The sequence below is a fragment of the Pteropus alecto genome, unplaced genomic scaffold (assembly GCF_000325575.1).
Source record: "Pteropus alecto unplaced genomic scaffold, ASM32557v1 scaffold75, whole genome shotgun sequence".
Taxonomy (NCBI): Eukaryota; Metazoa; Chordata; class Mammalia; order Chiroptera; family Pteropodidae; genus Pteropus; species Pteropus alecto.
Genome location: NW_006440638.1, coordinates 19,339,490 through 19,360,688, shown reverse-complemented (window position 1 = coordinate 19,360,688; position 21,199 = coordinate 19,339,490). Strand labels below are relative to the sequence as shown.

The 21,199-nt window shown below is 38.0% G+C and overlaps 1 protein-coding gene across 6 annotated transcripts in view; it reads right to left on the bottom strand.

Moving 5' to 3' along the window:
• Window positions 1–21,199, bottom strand: part of FHIT (fragile histidine triad) — a 1,286,618-nt gene that overhangs the window by 145,863 nt on the left and 1,119,556 nt on the right. The gene's annotated exons all lie outside the window — the stretch shown is intronic.

Below are 21,199 nucleotides of genomic sequence, written 5' to 3'. Positions count from 1 at the left end.
TGGTTCTACCCCAACTGTTACAAGCTGCCTGCATGTATTGAAAAGCTTGGTTCTACTACTAACATGCAAGGCAATACTTTTGGACCTGGCAGGTGATGAGAACAGGCTTCCGAACTTGACTATATCAGGGCTTCTGTTGGCTACTGTCATCGGGCAACAGGAGTTGGAAATAGGGCATGAGTTCTCAACTGAGGGCAGCTTTGCCCCACAGAGAATATTTAACAGTGTCTGGAGATATTTTTGGTTGTCTGGAGATATTTGGGAGAGGTGCTACTGGCATGTAGTGGGTAGGAACCAGAATGCTTCTAAACAACCTATTATGCACAGCCCCCTCTTCCACAACTAAGAATTATCAGGTTGCAAAGCATCAGCAGTGCTGAGGTAAAACTCTGCACTAGTAAAGAACAGAGATCAGTGTGGACTCATTTGCTAAATATTTCCCTACCAGACTGGAAGCCCCATGTGGGCAGGGACCATTGCATCAATGGTGCTTAGTGTAATGCCTAGTACTTAATAGGGACTCTACTAATATTTCTGGAGTGAATAAAATTTTTCTGTAACAAGCAAAAGCAATGAAGGTAACCTTTTTTATTCACAGCAAGTATGCATTTTTTCCATATCAAAATCATACAGTAAAGTGAAAAGAGAAGATATAACCAAACATGATTTTGCTTATTTGGGCACCTAACACTTAAAACATCTTTAATAAATCTGTCCCTTCCTCCTATATGTCCACCTTCCCTATAGCAGTAACTGGGACAAGATCTAGAACCTAACAGTAAATAGTGTCAACTTGCCACCGAACTATTTCCAGAATCAACTCACTTCTCTTCATTACTACTGCCACCACACATGCCCAAGCCATCATCATCAATACCACTAACGGGTCGCCCTACTTTTGTTTCTGACCTCTAATTTCCATTCTCCACACAGTAATAACCTTTTAAAGGCGCTAATCAGAGCACATCATTCTTGTGTTCAAGACCTGCTAAAGTCCTAACTGGAGTTTAAAATGCCCTGTTAAGTCTGGCACTTGCCCACCTCCTCACATTCCAAGCATAATGGCCATCTTTCTACTTAATCGACATGTCAAGTTCCTTCTCCCCTCAGAGTGTCTGCAGTGGCCTGGAATGCTCTTCCTCCAGGTCCATACATGGCTGGTACTTGCACACCATTCAGGATCAGTTTAAAGTCAACTCATTGGAGAGAAATTTTCTCTCTACACAGGATAGAGAATAGTCCTTTTTCCTTATTTATTAGACACATCACTTTGTTTTATTATCTTCAGATCATGGGACACAATCTGAGAGTGTGTTTATTTGTTCAGTTATACTTGCATATTGGCCATTCCTCCCTCACCAGAGTGTCAGCTCCATGAGTGAAGGGAAACAATCTTGTTCTTGGCTGCATCTCAAGTGTAATGACTAGCGCAAGGTAAGGGGTCAATACATATTTGCTGCATGAATAGATTTCTGAAGAACGAATGGATGGATATGTAAATATAATACTAATAGAAAAATGACATTATCTGAACTGAAATGTGTAAACTGTCACTTGTAAAAGATTTTCCTAGAATTTACAAATTAAACTCCAATCTCATCCTTTAAGTGAGATCAATCCAACATAAAACTAATCATCAGAATAATAAAGAAAAGTGGTTAATGTTCATTGATCACCAAATATAACTCCGAAATAAAATTAATGATCTGTTAGTATAAATCTCCCTCACTTTTCTTATGAGCACTAAAGTTTATCCTATATTTTTAAATTTCTTACAAGAAGAGAAAATGAAATAATGAAATAAAAGTACAATAAAATAATTTTAATAATGCTCAATATACAGCCATAGCAATAATTTTGTGTTTCTAAATATGGTTCAGCAATGTCAACCAGCATGGTATAAAAAAAATTAAGTCTTTTTTTTCCTTTTATTATTTTTGTTACTGTGAAAAAATATTAAAATGTTTAATATTCACAGGCAGTCTCTGAGGCAAGAACATGAGTATGCCATCCCTTATAGAAACCTGGACCATACACAGTAAATGTTGCTTTTTTTAGGGCCAGGTGATATATTTGAATGCCTGTCAGCCATAAAGAAAAGAAGCCAGAAGATGTTTGCAGTGGTCAGGAAGATAGGTTAGACTAGTGTACTGAATCGAGCAGAGTCAAGGTTGAGAAGAACAATACTACACACACCTCCTATTGCTCTGCTTCCTGCTCACCTTTCCAATTCCAGTTATCACTCCAGCAACACCACAAAACTGTCAGTGTTCTGAACTTGTTATTATCTTTACTGACACCGCAGTTCAGTGCACTCCAACAAAACTTTCTGCAGTGATGAAATGAGCTAATTCAGCACTCTCTATGGTAGCCCCTAATCAAATGTGGTCACTGAGCACCTGAAATGTGGCTTGTGCAACTGAAAACCAACATATAATTTTATTTAATTTTAATTTAAATAGCTACACTTGGCTGGTGGCTACCATATTGCACAGCACAAGCCTAAGTATCTTAACTCCCTCCCTTATTGGTCTAGCAAACTCCTGCTCATCCTTCAAGACTCAATTCAAATATCCCCCCACCAGAATGACCTTCCTTGCTTGTTTCAGTTTCTTCTGTGGCAGGTACATGTACTTAAAAAATATTCACCTATTACACTCTATTATAATTATTTTATGACATGTTGATCCTCCAACTAGATGAGACTCTCCCGAGGGCAGAGACTCTCTCTGGCTCATCTCTAAATCTTTAGTTGAGTGCTTGGCACATGAGAATTACTTGACAAATATTTGCTGGATGCTTGAGATAGTGAAACCATATTTAGATGTGAACAAATATAAGCACGGCTTCCCGGGAAGGCTCCTCCCCAGAGAAGGTTTTATTGCCTTCACACAAGAAGTTGCAAACCAGATATGACCTTCGTATTTGGTAGTATTTTGCCATGTGTATTTTTTTTTTTTAGTGGAAATTATTTTCTAGTGTTAGAAATTAAGATTTCCAATATTTCCAGAAACAATGATTAGATCTTGCAATTTTAGTCCCACATTCTTGCTTGGCAACAATAAAACAATGAAACATGCAGCTGCATCTTTTAGATAATAAATATGCTCTGCAGATTTTGTTTTCTTACTCCTGGCCAACTTTAATCATTCATGGTCTCTGTCATGTGTGTGTGTGGGGGCGGGGGGGAAGGGAGGGTGCGGATTGGACCTTTTTAACTCCAGACACTGAATGAAGAGCCACAAAGCTCAAGTTCAGACACAGATCTCTCATTTACAAAAATAAATAATAATAAAAGCAACAATAGCAACAAAACACTAATGGCTGCTAACATTTATTTAGCATCATGTGCCAGGTGTTCTACAAGGCAATTAATACACATCGTCAGATGAAATCCTCCAAACTACCCCCCATGACCTAGAAAATATTCTTAGCCTCAGCTTACCAATGAGAGGATGGAAATTCCAAAGAATGACACTAGGAATCAGCAGAAAGTTCTGTCCCCAGGTCTGACTGTCACCAGAGTCCTTGCTGCCAACTCTCTATTACAAAGCCATATCCATTCTCACTCCTCCACACTTTTCCTTGCCTGGATTTAGACCCTGAGTGTGATTCAAAGGGGGACCTTAGGCAAGTGACATACCCTTTCTTTGTTTTGCTCCTCTACTGGCAATGAACTTTTGAAATCACATGTGGGCACATGAGATGTAGGTGAAAGACTGAACTTCTCAGACATTTTCACAAATGGAAGATGATCTCACCTGAGTAGGCAGACAATGGCTGGGAGAAGCCTGACATACCTGGTGAAGTGAGGCAGGAGAAGTTTCAACTACTTTAAGGAAACAATAGCATTGTGGCTTCTGCTAGCACCCAGCCTTAAGGAACCCTCACCTAGGGAGAAAATGTCTCCATGGAACTAATAAAAATCTGGCTTCCCAGAAGTTGCCTATGGCTTTGTGTCAGTTGGGTGGCATCAAAAGGGTGAAAGTCCTTGGAGGGTATAAGAATCAGCTGTTGTGGAACCAGTATTGTGCCAGGCCAGGAACCAGAAAACTTTTTCTATAAAGATCCAGATGGTAAATATTTTAGGCGTTGTAGGGCATATGTAAACAAATGAGTACGGGTGTGTTCCAATAAAACTTTATTTATAAAACCAGGCCATGGGTCCACGGGCCACAATTTGTCAACTCCTGAACTAGGCAGCATAGGCAGAGCAGCACAGGGGGATATTGCAATAACAGGGACAATACAAGATGGTGTCTGTTGGATTTACCTCTCTGGGTAGCCCCAATCCTCTGAGGTAGATGGCCAGACAGTGACAATAACTGAAGCAACAGGCTCTCAGTGGCTCTAGTCCCAGGACACATAGGACATGAGGACAGTGAATCTCTGCCTTTTTCCAGTGAATAGTTCCTCTCAGCAACCATGATGGCTGGGAAGCAGAACAGATGAGGCAACACAGCCTTTTAACCGAACATAGGCCTACAGTACCTAGGATATAGTCAAATAAGAATGCTTGGATTTAGACAAATCAAATGCTGCTTCTCCCCCTGTACCCTCTTTGACTCCCTCAGGTGCCATCCCTAGTGCCACTAAGCCGTCTACTTGTGCTTGAACTCTTTATATACTATGCATACACCAAGACTAGAAGTGGCTTCTGCCTTAGGGCAAATGGTTTGGAGCCTGTGTAGTCCTTCCTTGATGTGATAATCCTGAAGTCAGTTGCTTTCTTCCAAGCATGTAACCAACATGATTCAAAGAAGCAGAAATTTAGTTCCTTTTTTGTCTCTTCACCTAATCCCTCGCTGCCCTTATGCTTTTGGTTTTGTTTTGATTTTACCATTTTTGTTCGTAGTATTAAGTCTGCTCCGCTACCTTTTGAACTTTACTAACTAACATGTTTTATTGTCATCTTTACCTTTGTTTTACTTTTCAAGTGAAATGATGAAGAACATGAGAGTGGGCACAAGATAGGGAAACATGCTGAGCTCAGAGACAGAAAGCCAGAGCTTCAGCCATAATCTGCCCTCGTGAGAGCAGCGGGACCCTGGGCAAATGAGTAAACATCTTTGAACTTCAAATGCTACATGAGGTATGGACGTTGAAAATGTGATGCTAAGTGAAAGAAGCCAGTTACAAAGGACCATATAATGTACAATGCTATTTATGTGAAATGCCCACAATAGGCACTTCATAAAGATAGAAAATAGATGAGTAGTTGCCAGAGGATGGGAGAAGAAAGAAATGGGGAGTAACTGCTATTGGGCATGGGTTTCTCTTGGTGGTGATAAAATGCTCTGGAATCACATAGTTGTGATAGCTGCATACTCTATGAATACACTTAAAGCTATTGAGCTGTACACTTTAATTTGATAAACTATATGATATTTTAATTATACCTGAATAAAGCTGATATTTTAAAAATATGAAAAGTTCCCACCCTATGGCCTGACACACAGCAGGAACTAAAAGTGGTCAGCATTATTATCACTAACCTACCTGGGCATCAGTTCCTCTATTTTTAAAATGCAGTAGATTATCCTGGAGCCTTTCAACTTGCTATTCTGAGAATCTACATGCTTAAACATATGTGTGATAAGGTCTAGAGAAAAAAGGTTATTGTGGACTTGAGTAGTCAGAAAATCTCTTTAGAAGTTTGGACAGGACAAGGGTGGAGGCCAGGGTTTTTAGAATCGCTGTGAGTAGCAATTTGAAAGCACAAATGTAGGAATGATTTAGTTCTCTATTTGGCCCACAGGAAGGCAGTTTGGTTAAGCAAATAGTTCATGAATAGAACGGACAAGTTGGATGAAGAGGCAAACTTGAAAACGCAGGCCTTGAAAACATAGGCCACGAGTCTTTTCAAAGGGTCTTGAAAATGCAGGCCAAAAAAATTGGGCTTGAACCAGCACTGGAATGTCAGGGTGTGAATTTAAGAAAAACGAACTTTCCAGTTCATGTAGTATAAATGGGGCGGCTGGAATCAGAGTCCAAGAAGTACTGTAGTCCCCCCAGTTGTCTGTGGTTTTGCTTTCTGTGGTTTCAGTTACCATAGTTCAACCATGGTCCGAAAATATTAAATGGAGAATTCCAGAGAGAAAAAGAAAAAGAAAGAGGGAGGGGAGAGGGAGGAGGAGGGAGCGCCTGATGGCGTATTCATAAAATGTTCATTACAGTATATTGTTATAAATGTTCTATTTTATTATTAGTTATCATTGTTAATCTTTTACATTGTTAATGCTTAATGTATAAATTAAACTTGATCTTAAGTATGTATGTACAGGAAAAAAATAGTATATATAGGGTTCAGTACTATCCATAGTTTCGGACATCCACTGGGCTCTTGGAACCTATTTCCTGCAATTAAAGGGGGAATGCTGTATTAGTTGCTGAGAGCCTGAAGAAATAAGAATCAGAAGTGAAATGGTACAAAATTGTGGCTGCTTCATTATCATAAATATGACAGAATGAAAAAGAAATAATCTCCTTCCCTCCTTCCTAGCAATAACAACAATAATAACAAAAGTAACAACCACAAAATAACAGTGAAAACCAGGGGAATTTTGCCAATAACCTCTAAATAGGGAATCAAGTACAAACCCGTGACATAAGATTCAGGAGGCACCTAAGAAGAAGAAGAAAGGTAGCGAGGTAGAGAAACAAACAAATAGAAGATAATTTGGATAAAGTTTGAAGTTGCACCAAAATCCCGCACTCTAACCTTCAGAAGGAGTTTGGGGAAAGAATATGAGTTGATAAAATAATGAGATTTTTCTCTAATTTCACCCACAATCAAGAGAGAAGTAGACTGAGGGCATGATTTTAGTAGCCATGAGAAGTCTTAGAAAATCCTTAGCCATTGGAATCCTAGGACTTCTGCCCAGTCAAGAATAGAAATAACTATGAGAGGTGTTTGTGAGAAAAAAAAACTGATAAAACTTGGTGAATAAAAACATACAGAAGGTAAAATGAAAGAACGAGCTGGAGATGAACCAAGGTTTCTGGCCTGGACTTTTCAGAATCGGGTGCCGATAGTAAGGGTAGGTGGAAGAGTAGGGCATTTTATGAGAGATAGGGATGCATTCTATTTTCAGATGCAAGAAGCTTGAGCAACTTATCTCTTGAATTTGGATATCTTGGATCAGCCTAACCTCGAGCCTCCCGGGTAGTAAGCCTTTGATAGGTGTGTGTGGGTGATGAATGAGGTGACTGCATATAAAATATTAATTGAAGATTAAAAAATGATGGTACCTGCAAATTCAGATGTTTTTTTTTTTTAATTTGTTTTTTTGATCACTCTGGAGTCAACTAGCTCCATGATTCTTTAAAAATTTTAAATTTTGAACTGTCTTGTAGATATTACAGAGCCACAGCCTGAGTCATCTTGAACTTAAAAAGTAATCATGAAAAGCATATTAGGGAATAGAATAGTTGAATAACTTCTTTCACTGATAGAAAGGATAAAAATTTGCAATTCTTACGACTTAGACTACTCAATATTTTAAAAGACATGATAGAGAAGTTTCAAGATAATACTTTTCTGCACCTTGATGATATTATATAAGCATCAAACATCGGATATTAAACTGATTCAAAGTAAAAGTGGAATTACCATGTTTTGTGGAACTGTATGACCAGTTTTCTGGAAGCTACTGTGACCCTGGGACTAGACTTTTAATTAAAGGGAAAGTGAGAGATTCATTTATCAGACATGTTCAATTATTGGCTTCCTTACGAAGGTCACTACCCCCAGTCTACTGAATATTTCCTTCTCAAAAGACTCCATCCTCTTCCCTGTATATTCTGACATTGTGTATATCTGACATTTGCCTGATGAGAGAATAACCAGTCAAATATTCTCAAATGGAGAGAGGTAAATCTTGAGTGGATGCTGTAAGCCTAAAGGACATGAACACAATTCATTATTATGTGTGTACGTGTATATACATGTGTGTATGTGTGTATATGTGTATGAAAGTTCTTGTACAAAATCAGTCTTACTAATTTCCTAGACTTTGAGGGAATATTCTTCTCTCTGCCTCAAATTGCGTATTCTTAACCTGAGACTTAAAAAAAAAAAAATCCTAATATCCCATGTAAAACTTTAACGTATCTGGGTAAATAATTTTTTTAAAATTTAGGCAGGGAGTTTCCAATTTTCAGCATGGTTCTCATGGGGTCTGTTACCCAAAATGGATCAAGAACCGTAGCATGTGAGATCCCTGGAAATTAAAGACATTGAAACTTTATTTGGTAAATTTGCACAAGATAAAGAGCCATATTCACAATGCTTCTTGGGATTGGTTCCTGGAAGTCCCAGTCACTCAGTGAGGGTCACAGCTGTGTCTCAGCTGCCTGCATGACTTCCGCTCTCTATGATTTTCATATCCAAATAATTATTCTTTTAATATTTCCAACCACAAAATAAAATTCCAAAGGAATTAGAATCAATCTTAGAACAGTTTCTCCTCCTTTTGAAAGAGACTATTGTCACTTTGAAAACTGTAAATAGCATTCAAGATGATATTTAATTTTAAGTTTGTGCCAACATTTAGTGGAAATGTCTAAGTTTTGAAATAGTACGAAGCTCACATTCCATCTGGTGTGTTTTCATTTTATCTCCCTCTTCTTGGTGAATTTTAAAAGTCAACTGCAGCGTCAATATCCTTTCTGCTATGCTAATGTGGCCTCGGAGTAGAAATCAAAGGGAGGGAGTCCTCAGGGCAAGTGGTTCTTTCTCAACTGAACTAGTTAGTGTCCTGGAATCACAAAGTATCAGCGCTGAAAGTGTGCTTAGAGGTGACGGAGATGAGATGAATGCCTCTCAGTTTGAGGAGAGGGAAACTGAGCCCCAGACAAAGGGAACTGACCGAAGTCTCATTAGCAATGGAGCCAGGCCACGAGCCTCTACAGGAGGGAAAGAAGGTGGTCATTTCCTTCCTTGAACCTGACAGCCCTTTATCAGAGCACACTGTTCATGGTACTTAGTGGTTTCTATTTTCTCCACTGTTAGTGTTGCTCAGTTCTTATCCATATGAGGCGAGTTAATATTTCAAAGTTATCACTGGTATGCCATCTCCCTCTTGACCCTCTCCTGACTAAATGGAAGTGTATTTACTGCTTAGTTGTTATCCCCTGGCCTCACCAACTTAGCTTCTAAGTGCAAAAGGCACTGGTCAGGTGAGAGAAATGATTCATGCAGGGATCAGAAGACTGAGTAGCTCTATCTGTCCATTACCAGACTTGAAAAAAGGAGTTTTGAACTGGAGAAGTGACAGAGCTGAGGGGAGTGTGAGGAGAGTGGTGGGGGAGAGAAGCAGGAAGGAGATAAGGAGAGAAAAGAGGAGAGAGAGAGACAGCATGCAAATGCCCATAGGGCAATGTGCTCTACCCTCAATGTCCTTCCCCCAAACTCCTGGGTGAATCCTGAGATCTAGAGATACATTAGCTTTATATTTGCTGCTCTAACAAAACCACAAATTCAGTGGCTTAAAGCAACATAAATTTATTATCTTACAGTTCTAGAGATCAGAAACCTAAAAGGGTCTCAACCAGCTAAACTCAAGGTGTCGGCAGGTCTACATCTCTTCTGAAGGTTCTCGGGAAAAATCTGTTCTCTTGCCTTTTCCAGCTTCTAGAGGCTGCTTATATTCCTTGGCTCACAGCCCACCTCCATCATCAAGGTCAGCAAGGACCAGTTGAGTCCTTCTCATGCTGCGTTACTCTGACACTGATTCTTCTGCCTTCTTCCACATGTAAGGACCCTTTTGATTATATTGGGTCTATTCATGTAATCCAGAATAATTGCCCTGTATTAAAGTTAGCTGATTAGCAAACTTAATTCTATCTGTTTCTTTAATTCTTCTTTGCCATGTAACATATTCACAGGTTTTAAAGATTAGGATGTAGATGCTGTTGGGAGGCAATTATTCTGCTTTCTACAAGTGACTTGCTGGAAACCTCTTTGGATTTGGGAATCCAAGAGTAGAGTAGACTTGTCTGCTTTCCCCATCTAGAACTCAGGTAGCATGCATTTCTGCAAAGAGAATGATGAAGGGTTGTAGTGACAATGAGAGTATCTTCCAGGGAGACCTAAATCTTCTGCAGGCCTCAGAAAAGAATAGAAAGACATGTCTGTGTCTTAACAAATACTGAAAATCTGGCAAATGGCACGGAGTAAGTGCCTTTCATGTGCTGTGACCAGAGGCCATATCAGGACCACAGACACCCCAGGAATGTAGGAGACTAGTCAATAATCACCACCCCCTAAAGGATGATTTTTCTTGTTATACTGTCAGCATGAGCCACGGATACACCAAGGACTATGTAAGGCAGAGTACCCGGACACCAGATGCTAAAGAAACAATAGCCAAGGACCATATAATACCTGCCCATCCCACGTGACATGCTCCTGGGAGCAGAATGCTGAATGCAGAGGTTGTAAACCAGAATGGGGCTTAATTATAAACCTGAACTGACCAAGATAGCACTTAACTCGCTGACAAAAAGTGGCCTTGGGCTGATGAAGTTATTTTGTATCATAGCCAAGATATTAAACCAAATTAGGGGAGTAAAAAGTATTTCATTTTTGTATAGTCAAGCTGGTGACTGTGAAATTAACTGTCGTACAGGCTACTCAGATGAACCTCAGACATAGTCAGAAATGACTTGGTGACTGAGAAGAAACCTGAGGCAAGAAGAATAAGTGGGGAACATGAGATTCCAGAGTATCACATCAACATGAATGCCTATTTTAATGTATCCTTCTCTCTGCCTCTCAGAGTGGGAACTCGGGGAAAATGTTATCCTGAAGAGTACTTTTTCCTAACAAGCCAGAGAGTGGAAACCCCAAAAGGCCATTCCTCTGGGTATTACAACTTAAGCTGATAGGTCACATACGAGTATTTCCCATGAAGTCTTTACTAAACTCTAAAGTCAATTTCTTCCACTACATTTACCAACCAACTACCAGTAAATACTGGTCTCTGCCAATGAGTAAAAAAGAATATAGAATGTCTGCTTTTGAAAGATGATCCTTAATGCTTTCTTTAAATTACAAAATCACTGCACATTCATTATATAAAGTTTGGGAAATGCCAAAGTATGAAGAAAGAAACAGAAGTGATCTATGACTCCATTATCCTGCCACAATCCCTTTTAAATACCAGGTGCATATGCTTCCATTCTATTCTTGGTTTATATGCCACTCTTTTCATTCAATATTATATAATATTTTATTCAATATATTGTAATACTATATTATGTCATTAAAATTATTTTAAAACATTTATATATATAAATACATACATTCAAACTATATTCCTCTATTATTTAGCATTTAAATTGTTTCTCAGGTGGAGATTTTTCAAATTAAATACATAAGTAATACATATTTTATTGATACACGCTCTGAGGTAATTTTGAAATTACGATACAGACAAGAGCATTTTTGAAACTGAAGGAGGATAAAATAGAAATATTATTTTCTTGGCAGAGTATTAACACAATTCCAAAATATGAAGGTGCATGAGGATTGTTCTGGCTTGGATTGGTCTATTTTAGCGAATGATGGTGGGGGTACTCAGGGACCATTATCAAACTGATTTCAGGGAGATTCCAGAAATGGGTACAGAGTCCATTGCTGGCCTTTATCATTTGATTCTGGAGTTACTAGCAAAGTCCCACTGTACCTTTAGACTAAGGCCAGATAGTCCAGCTTTAAATTTTCATTCTTTCTCCATCAGACTTGGCTAGTTTAAAAAATACTTTGTCATCTCAGGAAGGTGAACAATGTGAACTACTGCTGTTACATTTACAGTACAGTATCTTTTTTGAGAGGTAGTTTTGACAAGGAAAGAAGGTAGTACCCAGAAAGGGGGGGGGCGGATTACAGCTGAAAAGGAAGGCCATTGAGGTGAGGAATGGGAGAATGAGGCTCTGAATTCAGAGTGTCAAGGATTCAGCTCAACAAACATATCTGGAAAACATACCCACGAGGTAGTGGGACTTATTGGGTGTGAGGCAGCAAGAAGGACAAAGTTGATTAAGACACTTGTGGGGGTTCAGAGGCAGCAGAGTGAAAGAGAACGCAGACTCTGGAACCAGACAGTCTGAGTATGAATCCCAGGTCTATCTTCCTCCCTCTGTGACCTCAGAAAAGTTACTGTGTCCTTCTGGGCATCAGTTTTCTTATCTGTTCGAGGTATACGTAACTCACCACTCCACATTGCATTTCTTTGTATACATTAACTCATCAGCATGCCGGTGTCATAATCACTCTATATTCTCCTTCTCTATTTGAAACGGAATCACCAATTAAGAAAAACCCTGTCCTTAAACTCTCTCAATAAGTCTTATTCAGCTCTATACCAGGTCACCAATAAATGAAATCCCCTCGAGCTCCACATGCTCTTGAGTTTGAGATGAGACCGAAAAGAAAACGAACTATCCCAGTGCCCCAGGGAAGGAAGGTAAATGGTAGGCACATCATGTGGATGGAAACTGATTTAAGAAAACAAGTCAAATCGCTCATTTCAGGTTATTTCCGATTGCTGGAAAAATAAAAATTTAGTTTCAGTCTCTGGATCAACTAAGACCAAGATTACTGGGAAGCCAGCTGGAAGTTCATAAATGGATTTGACCGAAATGTCCAAATTCCTCTTCAATAACTCTGAAGAGTTTTCAAAGTAGAACCCAACTTTTTTTTTTTTTTAAAGGAAGAAGAAGATGCTGGAGCAAGGCTTCATTTCGGTGCAAAGGGAATATTCTATAAGTTCCTTAGTTACTGCTAATATAAGGATTTCCAACAGATATGGGTACAGCTGCCCTAGAAGATATTTATGGTCCATTGAGAGTTGTAAGCAAAGACTGTTTCCTTTTTGAGGGAAAAAGGGCAGCAATTTCCTTTTAAATATTTTAGTGTGTTATCATGACATGAATATACTATAAGGCATGCAAAAGCATTTAAGAGGTTCAGTGCACAAAACCAGCTCAGAAAAAAATGACCTTGGGAATTGTAGAAGCTTTGCTGGACTGTGTATAAGACTTCCTTGTGTTTGGAGAAGAAGAAAAAAAAAAAAAAAAACGCTACAAAAAAGAGTTATAAAGTACCTAGCTGAGAACTAGTGAGTTGTATCCCAAAAGCAGTGTGTGTGTGTGTGTGTGTGTGTGTGTAAATATCTCTAAGGCTGAACAGAGATCTGGAAGCTGTTTGGGATTTAGTACTGGAGGTCACAGTCTTTAAGAAAATCATTTATCTCACTATTTTTGCATTTTCTATAAAAAGGAAGCATAATATTTTCCTCAGACCAAAGGCTTTCTAGTCAACCAGACTCTGATCTAAAGAAGCTGTTTATCATGAGCTGATTCTAAGGTCCTGATACACACACTTACCCTCTGTGGGGTTTAGCTTCAATTAAATGGTATTAATGATACCTATCTGGCAAGGTTTATGAAGATTAAAGTAACATATGTATAGCACCTAGTATAGAGTCCAGCCCAGTGTAGCCTCTCATTAAATGAAAATAATAATTTTATTTTATTATTATTTTTCTTTAGCCTTCTCCCTAGGAACAAAGATTAAGAGTTAAAAGTTTTTATTATTGTTTGTCCAATGCTTATATATTTTTCCTCCCCATTTCAAATATGGGAAACATGAAAGACACCGAAATTTAAATAGTAAATTCAACATTAAATAACTTATAACAAATCACTGTATTGACCTGATATGTAGAATTTAGAGCTATGTGGGTATAGAAGCCTTCTCTAGATTTTCTTAATTAGAAAGAAAATCAGGTCTCTTTCAACTTGCTCTTCTAAATCTGGGGGTGGGGAGGTGGGCATAAAAACCTCCATAAAAAGCTGATTGCCAGTAAGCTAAAGCAATCTGAAAGAAAATCATAAGTCAGAATTTCTTCTTTCCAGATGAGATTTCCTCATTATATTTAAATGTCTAGATAGTGTGGACTAAAGTTTAATTTCCTCACAAATTATTGAGCTGTTATGTCTCTGAAGGCTTCAACAGTCTTTGATCAGGGATGATACAACCTACTTTGGCTGTTAGATGACACATCTCCTGTGTTATCTTACACTTTTGAGAACCAGGGAAAATAAATTACTGCCTTTGGAATTTGAAGGTCCACGGTGAAAAGACTGAAAGCTTTCGCATCAAAATTACATTTAATTAAAATTAATAAAGCTGTTTGGATTTAATAAACTCTAGAATTGCCCTGCCCAATTTGGTAGCCGCTAACCACATGTAGCCAGTCTTGAGTCGAGATGTGCTGGAAATGTAAAAGCCATATGAGATTTCAAGGACTTACACAAAAAGAGGATGTAAATATTTCATGAAAATGTTGTATATTAGCTACATGTTCAAATGGTAATATTTTGGTTATACTGGGTTAAAATTGTATCAGTTAAGTTAATTTCGCCTATTTCTTTTCACTTGTTTTAAACATTTTTAATTACATATGAAACTCACATTACATTTCCACCGAACGGTGCCGCTCTAGAACACAATGTGCAAAAAGTACAGACTGAGGACACACTGATAACAGACATCACCTGAAGGTGAAACATTACAACTGCATTTTAGTGACTCAAACTGGGATTCCAAACACCAGACTTTGTTCCCAGGGCTATATGTGCCTTCTCTGAAGCAGGAAGCTTGGAAGCTTTATTGTTCTTCTCTGCTGGTTGATAGTTTCAAAGCATGAGCCCTGTTTCTAAGCTAAGGGGTAATGAGATTTATTTATAAATGCTACTTAAAATAAATGCATCATTCTTTTGTCTAATGAATGACAGATAATTGAAAAGCAAAAGCATTTTCAAATGCTTTATGGCTTTAAAATTGTAATAGTTTTTATCTTCCTTTCTCCCCTAATTCTTGCTTATTTTGCTTTCCTTCTTTAAAGAGAGCAAGTCAATGTTTGAGGGCTTTTCTCTTTGAGGTTATTATAATTTATACTGATAGAAAAGTAATGCTTATTTTATATTTCTTCTTGCTGGGTTTATTCATTTGTGCTTATAATTTATTCCTAACTTAATAATAATTTAACTTAAAAATAATTACTTATAACTATTTTCCTATTCCTTGTCCCCAAACTCTCAGCTCTAAACAAAATAGAGTTGGAAAATTTTCTTGTGAGATCTAGTTTTCTTTAGTGGATCACAGTCTCCAAAGTTACCAAAATTTGGGGGCATTCTAAAGTGACAGTTTATTAACAGTTATGTCCGAAACCTTGAATAAAAACCTAAGTAATTTTAAATTATTTTTTTAAAATACACAAATGGTCCAATCTTTAAGTACTGATGTTAATTCAGGTTTAATTGCAATAGTTGCTGTGACTGAGTGACATGAGAAAAGAACTATGAGAGGCCGGTAGGAAGGCAGACCAGCAACAGGACTTTTTGGAGCAGGCATTTTGCATGTTAATATGCACCTGATAGATTTCTGCTGGAATATGTCTGTTTGGAGAGAGAATTCACTGTGCAGAACACATATAACTCCTTAGACAAAGCCTTACTCAGAAAACAATAAGTGAGAACTACATGGAGTGGTTTTACTTTGGTACTATGGATGGACCAATGTGTGGTTAACTTTTTCTTGTTTCTCACTAATACGCAATTGAGCACACTCAAATGAAAGAGGATAGCAGTTCTGAGAAAACTGACCTGAAGTGGCAATTCTCAAAGCAGGCTAGGGAAAACCATAGAGGTGTCATCCTTTGCCTTGGGGTTCATTCTCTAGGTACTTATCTTCTCATCATCACCCTTCTGCCCTCCTTCAATTTTTTTCCTCATATTTAATCATTTCACGAGTTTTTCCTGTAAGCCACCAGTCCACCGTTATAGTCCTCCATGCTTCTCAAAATTCCACATATGGTAGACTCTACCAAATATTACTAATCTAAATTGTATAGTCATTGAATTCTTGTTTCTACTAGGAAAAAATGGTGGAAATAATTTTAACCAGATAAATGCTTCTCTGCTAATTTTGTTTCTCTCTGCAAAGGGACATAAAGATTTAATTCAATGATAACCTGACATAGGAAAGAGTAAACCAGATGTCTATCCATTTCTCTTATTAAAATAGGTAGCCAAGGAGCATTTAGAGATTTACTCAGAGAATTCAATGTCACAAATCATTAAATTACCACTACTATGTATTTTTTTTTGTTGGTTATAGCACATTCAGATTTTTTGAGTTACAAGTTCTCACAAATTTAGAAGAACCCACAGAGTTTTTATTTTATTCTGAACAAGGGGTAACAAAGTTTACATTAAAAAATTCTCAAACACTCAAAAACTCATCCCTCAGAATGAGGACATCATTGAACCCAGTGGAGGGGGGAAGATAATTAACTGTCTCCTTGAAACATTCCTTCATTTTTGGAGACTCAACTGGGGACCCATTGACTTTGAGTCCATTGTCAAATGGTGTGTGAAAGAGATCCAAGTTCAAATATTATTTGCAATATAATAGTTCTCTCTGGCACTCAAGGCCAAATGACCTGCATTTTAGCAAATTGATTTTGTTCATGCATTGTGTTAAGCCACGCAATTGTTTCCATGACATGCTTGAACCTACAGTTGCTCTATGAAATTCATGGTTGAATTTGTCCAACTGCTGATTGCTATTCCCATTTGCTTTAATAATAGTCACTTTCTTCATCAGTAATGGGTTTCATACACAGTGCACAATCACAACCATTTAATGTCACCCATAAACATTTCATGAATTGTCCAACACAATTATGAGAGTTGCTTATTTGGGACACAGCTAGGGTAAGCCTTATAGAATTAATGAGATGATGTACCATGGCATTAGGCAATAGGTTTTTCCCTCTTCCACATTAGCTGTACATGCTCTTTTATCCAAGTACCCATTTATGTCATTAGCATAATCTTCATCAACTTGTCAAGATAACGGAGGGCCCACTGAGTTTAGAGAAGGCCTCACATAATTCATGGAAATTTAAAAAACATAAATGTAGAATGAGTTTGGGAGCAACTAATAAATAAGATCTGCATAGAGAACCATAGAGAAAGAGCTTTATAAGAAATTCTGCCTTGGGAAGGGTGTAGTTTAAACTTAGTTTTGAGGGGAAGTAGAGAGACTCATCCTCTGAAATGGAGAAGATAAAGCAGAAAACAAAATATGCAAAGACAAATCCAGGACAGAGAGCTGGAGGAAGAGCAGGTGAAGATAAAGTCAGATATGAAAGTCAAGGTTGGAATAAAAGGAAGAGAAGCTCTTGAACCTGATTTCAGCAAATCCCACATCTGTAATTGTTACAGACACACAAGTCTAACCTTTAGAGGAGGCAAGTTACTTATCAACTTTGACATGTGCCTACCAGGCTTGCTCAGTAATCAGAAAAGATTTATAATTACTTCACCCAGCCTTTCTGAGGAGCCACAATTTGCAGCCATCTGCACACAATTTCTGACAAACATCTTGTCATTCCATCAATGCTCCATTAAATTAACCTCAGATGGCTGATATTACCACGTTAGAATCTCACTCAATGTAGCTATGAGTTAATAAATTGATGTTCTCTCTTTTAAATTATGTTAGCACTAGTAGGGAACTTCAAGTTCTTCTATTTCAACACCTTGTTCTTTCATGTATTCATTAATTTAACAAATAATGTGTTGAATAACCGCTTTATGACAGATTAGGTCCCTATTCTCAAGGCTTTACAGTGAAGCGAGGGATATAGACATTGACTAATAAACTAATAAGTTATCTCAAGTGTGGTAAATAATAAAAAGGAAATAAACATGGTAATATGATAGAGTTACTGTGGAGGAGATAAGGGATTATCTATCTTAGATGGAGTGGGGAAATCAATGAAAAAAACTTTGAGTAGATGATACTTGAGCTGAGATTTGGATGAAGACATGAAGTCACATGACAGGAAAGAGAAAATGAAAGACATTATAGGCAAAGAAAACTACATGTGCAAAGGTGGGAACAAAAATAATATATTTAACAAAGCCAAGCAATGAGAGAGAATGAGAATAACAAGAACTAGGAAGGTGGACAGAATGCACTACTGAAGGTAAAGAACTCACCAGGGCCATAGCATTGTAAATGAGTAAGCAAAGACGTAAAATGAATGCTACAGGTAAGTGGCATACACAGCGGACTAGACAGAGAATCCTGGGAGTTGTAACATTTGAGTGATAAGGAGAAGAGTATCCTATGATACAGTCACGGATCTCAAATTCAAATGCCTTCAGGGGTCAGCCAGGTATAAAGCAGTGAGGCAAACCTTGGTAAGAGACAGGAAATGGTGGGAACTATAGTGACCTAGAGAATGAGTGACATGCTCAATAACATTTAGACTCATTAAAAAATAGTTTACAGGCAAAAAAGAAGCACATCATTAAATAATATTTTTTAAGCAAAATAATACTCGATGAAGCAAACAATTCCCATAGACTATCGATGTGCAACAACGAGCTGGAATAAAAGTGGAAAGTAGGATGGGAATGAGAAAAATCAACAGAGCATAGTTTTATGTAAGTCAAAGAAGAGTTATACTTTATATGTCCATGAACTAAACAAAAAAGAATGTTTTCTTAGGCAGCTATCCAAATGCTGGAATACTAACAACAACGACAACAACAAAAAGCACTATTGGTTACAGAACTTGCATAACCTAAATATGGAGGTAATGATCAAATGGGCCAGCTTTATAAAATCATGGAACCATGTGGTCTATCCAAGGACTGAATGTAGAAGTCCTCCTGAAGAATCATGGCCATCTACTCTGTGCTAGCATGGATCCAGGAGGGGGAAGGTACTACCACATCCCCCCAAGTCACTGTAAGTGTTCAGAAGTTTCTATCAATTTGACCTGTTGGAGCTGATATCTGCCTCCTTGGAATCTAAAAGTCCCAAATCTTCCCCCTGGAGCCACATAGACTATTTAATACCTTTCCTACCTGCCAGCCCTTTAGATATTTAGAAACAGTGGCCCTATCACTATCTTCCCTCTACGAGTTTTCCCTTCTCCAGACAAAACATCTCTATCTTCAGCTGTTCCCCAAATCACTATTTCCACCACCCCATCACCTTTCTGTGAACCTTCTCTAGTTTGTCATTATCTTTCTTAAACGGCGCCCGTGGAGAACACAACATTCCAAGCTAATTTACAATCCAGGGCTTCTTTAGACATCATTTTCTATTTCTGCAGCAGTAGGATTACAATTACATTTCACAGAGCTCAGTTTCCTGCTGTCCCTATTCCCTACTACCCACCCTCCAAGGCAGTCTGTTTGCTGTATTTCATGGACAGATGCATAATTTAGAGCGAGTGCTCCGTTTAGTTAAAGGAATGCTGTCCCTCATCACTCCATCATCTCCGATTAAGGTCACTCAGTCTAATGTACATTACATCTTATACAAATAATGCCTGTGCAGTGCTTCATGCTTCTCATGCCACTTTCTAGACAGTATCTTATTAAGTACTCAAACTGGATAAATATTTTTATGTAAAGAAGAAAATGAATCTGAAAATTAGTGGTTTAAAGTGGAGGGAAAATTGGAAATCTGATCCTTGGAAAGTGCTGAATGAGAGCATCCAATAATCTGGTTTCAAACATGGCTTCTCCATTTACCTACCATTGCTAGTTTTTTTAGTATTTTGTTGCGTTTTTTTTTTTTTTTAAGATGAGTAAGAAGAACAGAAGCAGCTACCTATTAATAAAGACTTAGTATGTACCAAGTCCTATAATAAGCTTTTAATATATAGTATGTCATATATGACACATAACAACCTTTAAAGTGTATTATTTCCAATTTAAAGATGAGAGAATTAAAACAGAAGTTAAGTAACTTGCCCAATGTCACACAACCACTAGGTGGTTCTGGGATTTGAACCTAATTCTGTCTTCAAAGTGCATTCGCTTTATAGTCTTATACCACAATCTCCCTCAGTGGACACAATCTATACTACATATGACTTACCAGTTGATTAAAAAAACCTCTCATAGTAATTACTTCTTGTAAGATGCTTCTCCACATATGTAGGAGGTAGGGACATGGGTTGTCTCATCTGTGGGGCCACAGATGCTGTGAGAGCATGCACACAAGAGCAAAGAGTAGGCGAGGAGAGAAAGGTCACATACCTACCTCAGTGTCAGACACTGTATCTCAAATTGGGCTGAAATGTAGCCCTGCAGCTTCTATCACAAGCACACTTGGAATATAAACAAGATTTCAAGGTGACAGTCAGCCGACGAAAACAGTGTTTTCAGGTTTTTAAATACCACTTTAGATGTATTCACTTGTATATAAATCATGTGCTAATTTATTCATTAAAATAGCCTGTACTTGGCAACATTTTATTAACCTTAGTTTATGTTAATGAGATCAGTAATTGTATTTTGAAAAAATGCATCCCTTTATAATTACTCCATAATTCTGACTTTCTTTCAAATGATCTAACCCTTTATCAACCTCAAGCCACATTCCATATCCAATGAAAATAAATTTGAATTACAATATTATAAGATATGACTTCAAGAAAGCCCAAATTCTGGAAAGACTATTTCCCTATCTAGCCATACATCAGAATCTCCTGGGGACTTCCTTAGGCACACATGATTACTGCTTCCTCAGAGCCTCGGCAATCACTAGGGTTGGGACCTCCTAGGAATTGGGATATGCAGCAATTGGTCTACCAACTAGCACTGAGGGACCAATGACTAGAGCATTTCCACCCTACACAGGTCCATTTCAGCTCTCGGAAAACACAGGAAGCACAGATAGTGAGGGACGTCCCAAAAGCATAATAACCAATCACCTCAAAAGAACCAGTGAGTCCCAGAAAAAATTAATTGTAAGTCTCAAAACTAACTGCTGAGCTCTGGTTCTTTATTTTCAGGGCCCAGGTAGCCATTTTAATGTTCAGTTACTGTAAAGAAGCCTTAAAAATATACACACACACACACACACACACAATGTTGCATAGGTTCTAGCTGACCCACGGAAATCAGGTGGAGATTATTAGGTGGAGTTTACCTGGTAGAGCCACATGATAAACAACTAAAATAAAAAGTTACTTTAGAAACCATTCTCAAAGGGTTAGAACAGGAGTGTCAAATGGCACTCTGATAGTTGATACCCGGGGCAGACATTGCTAAGCAATCACAGCACATTTCCTTATTGCATCTAGAAATAGCC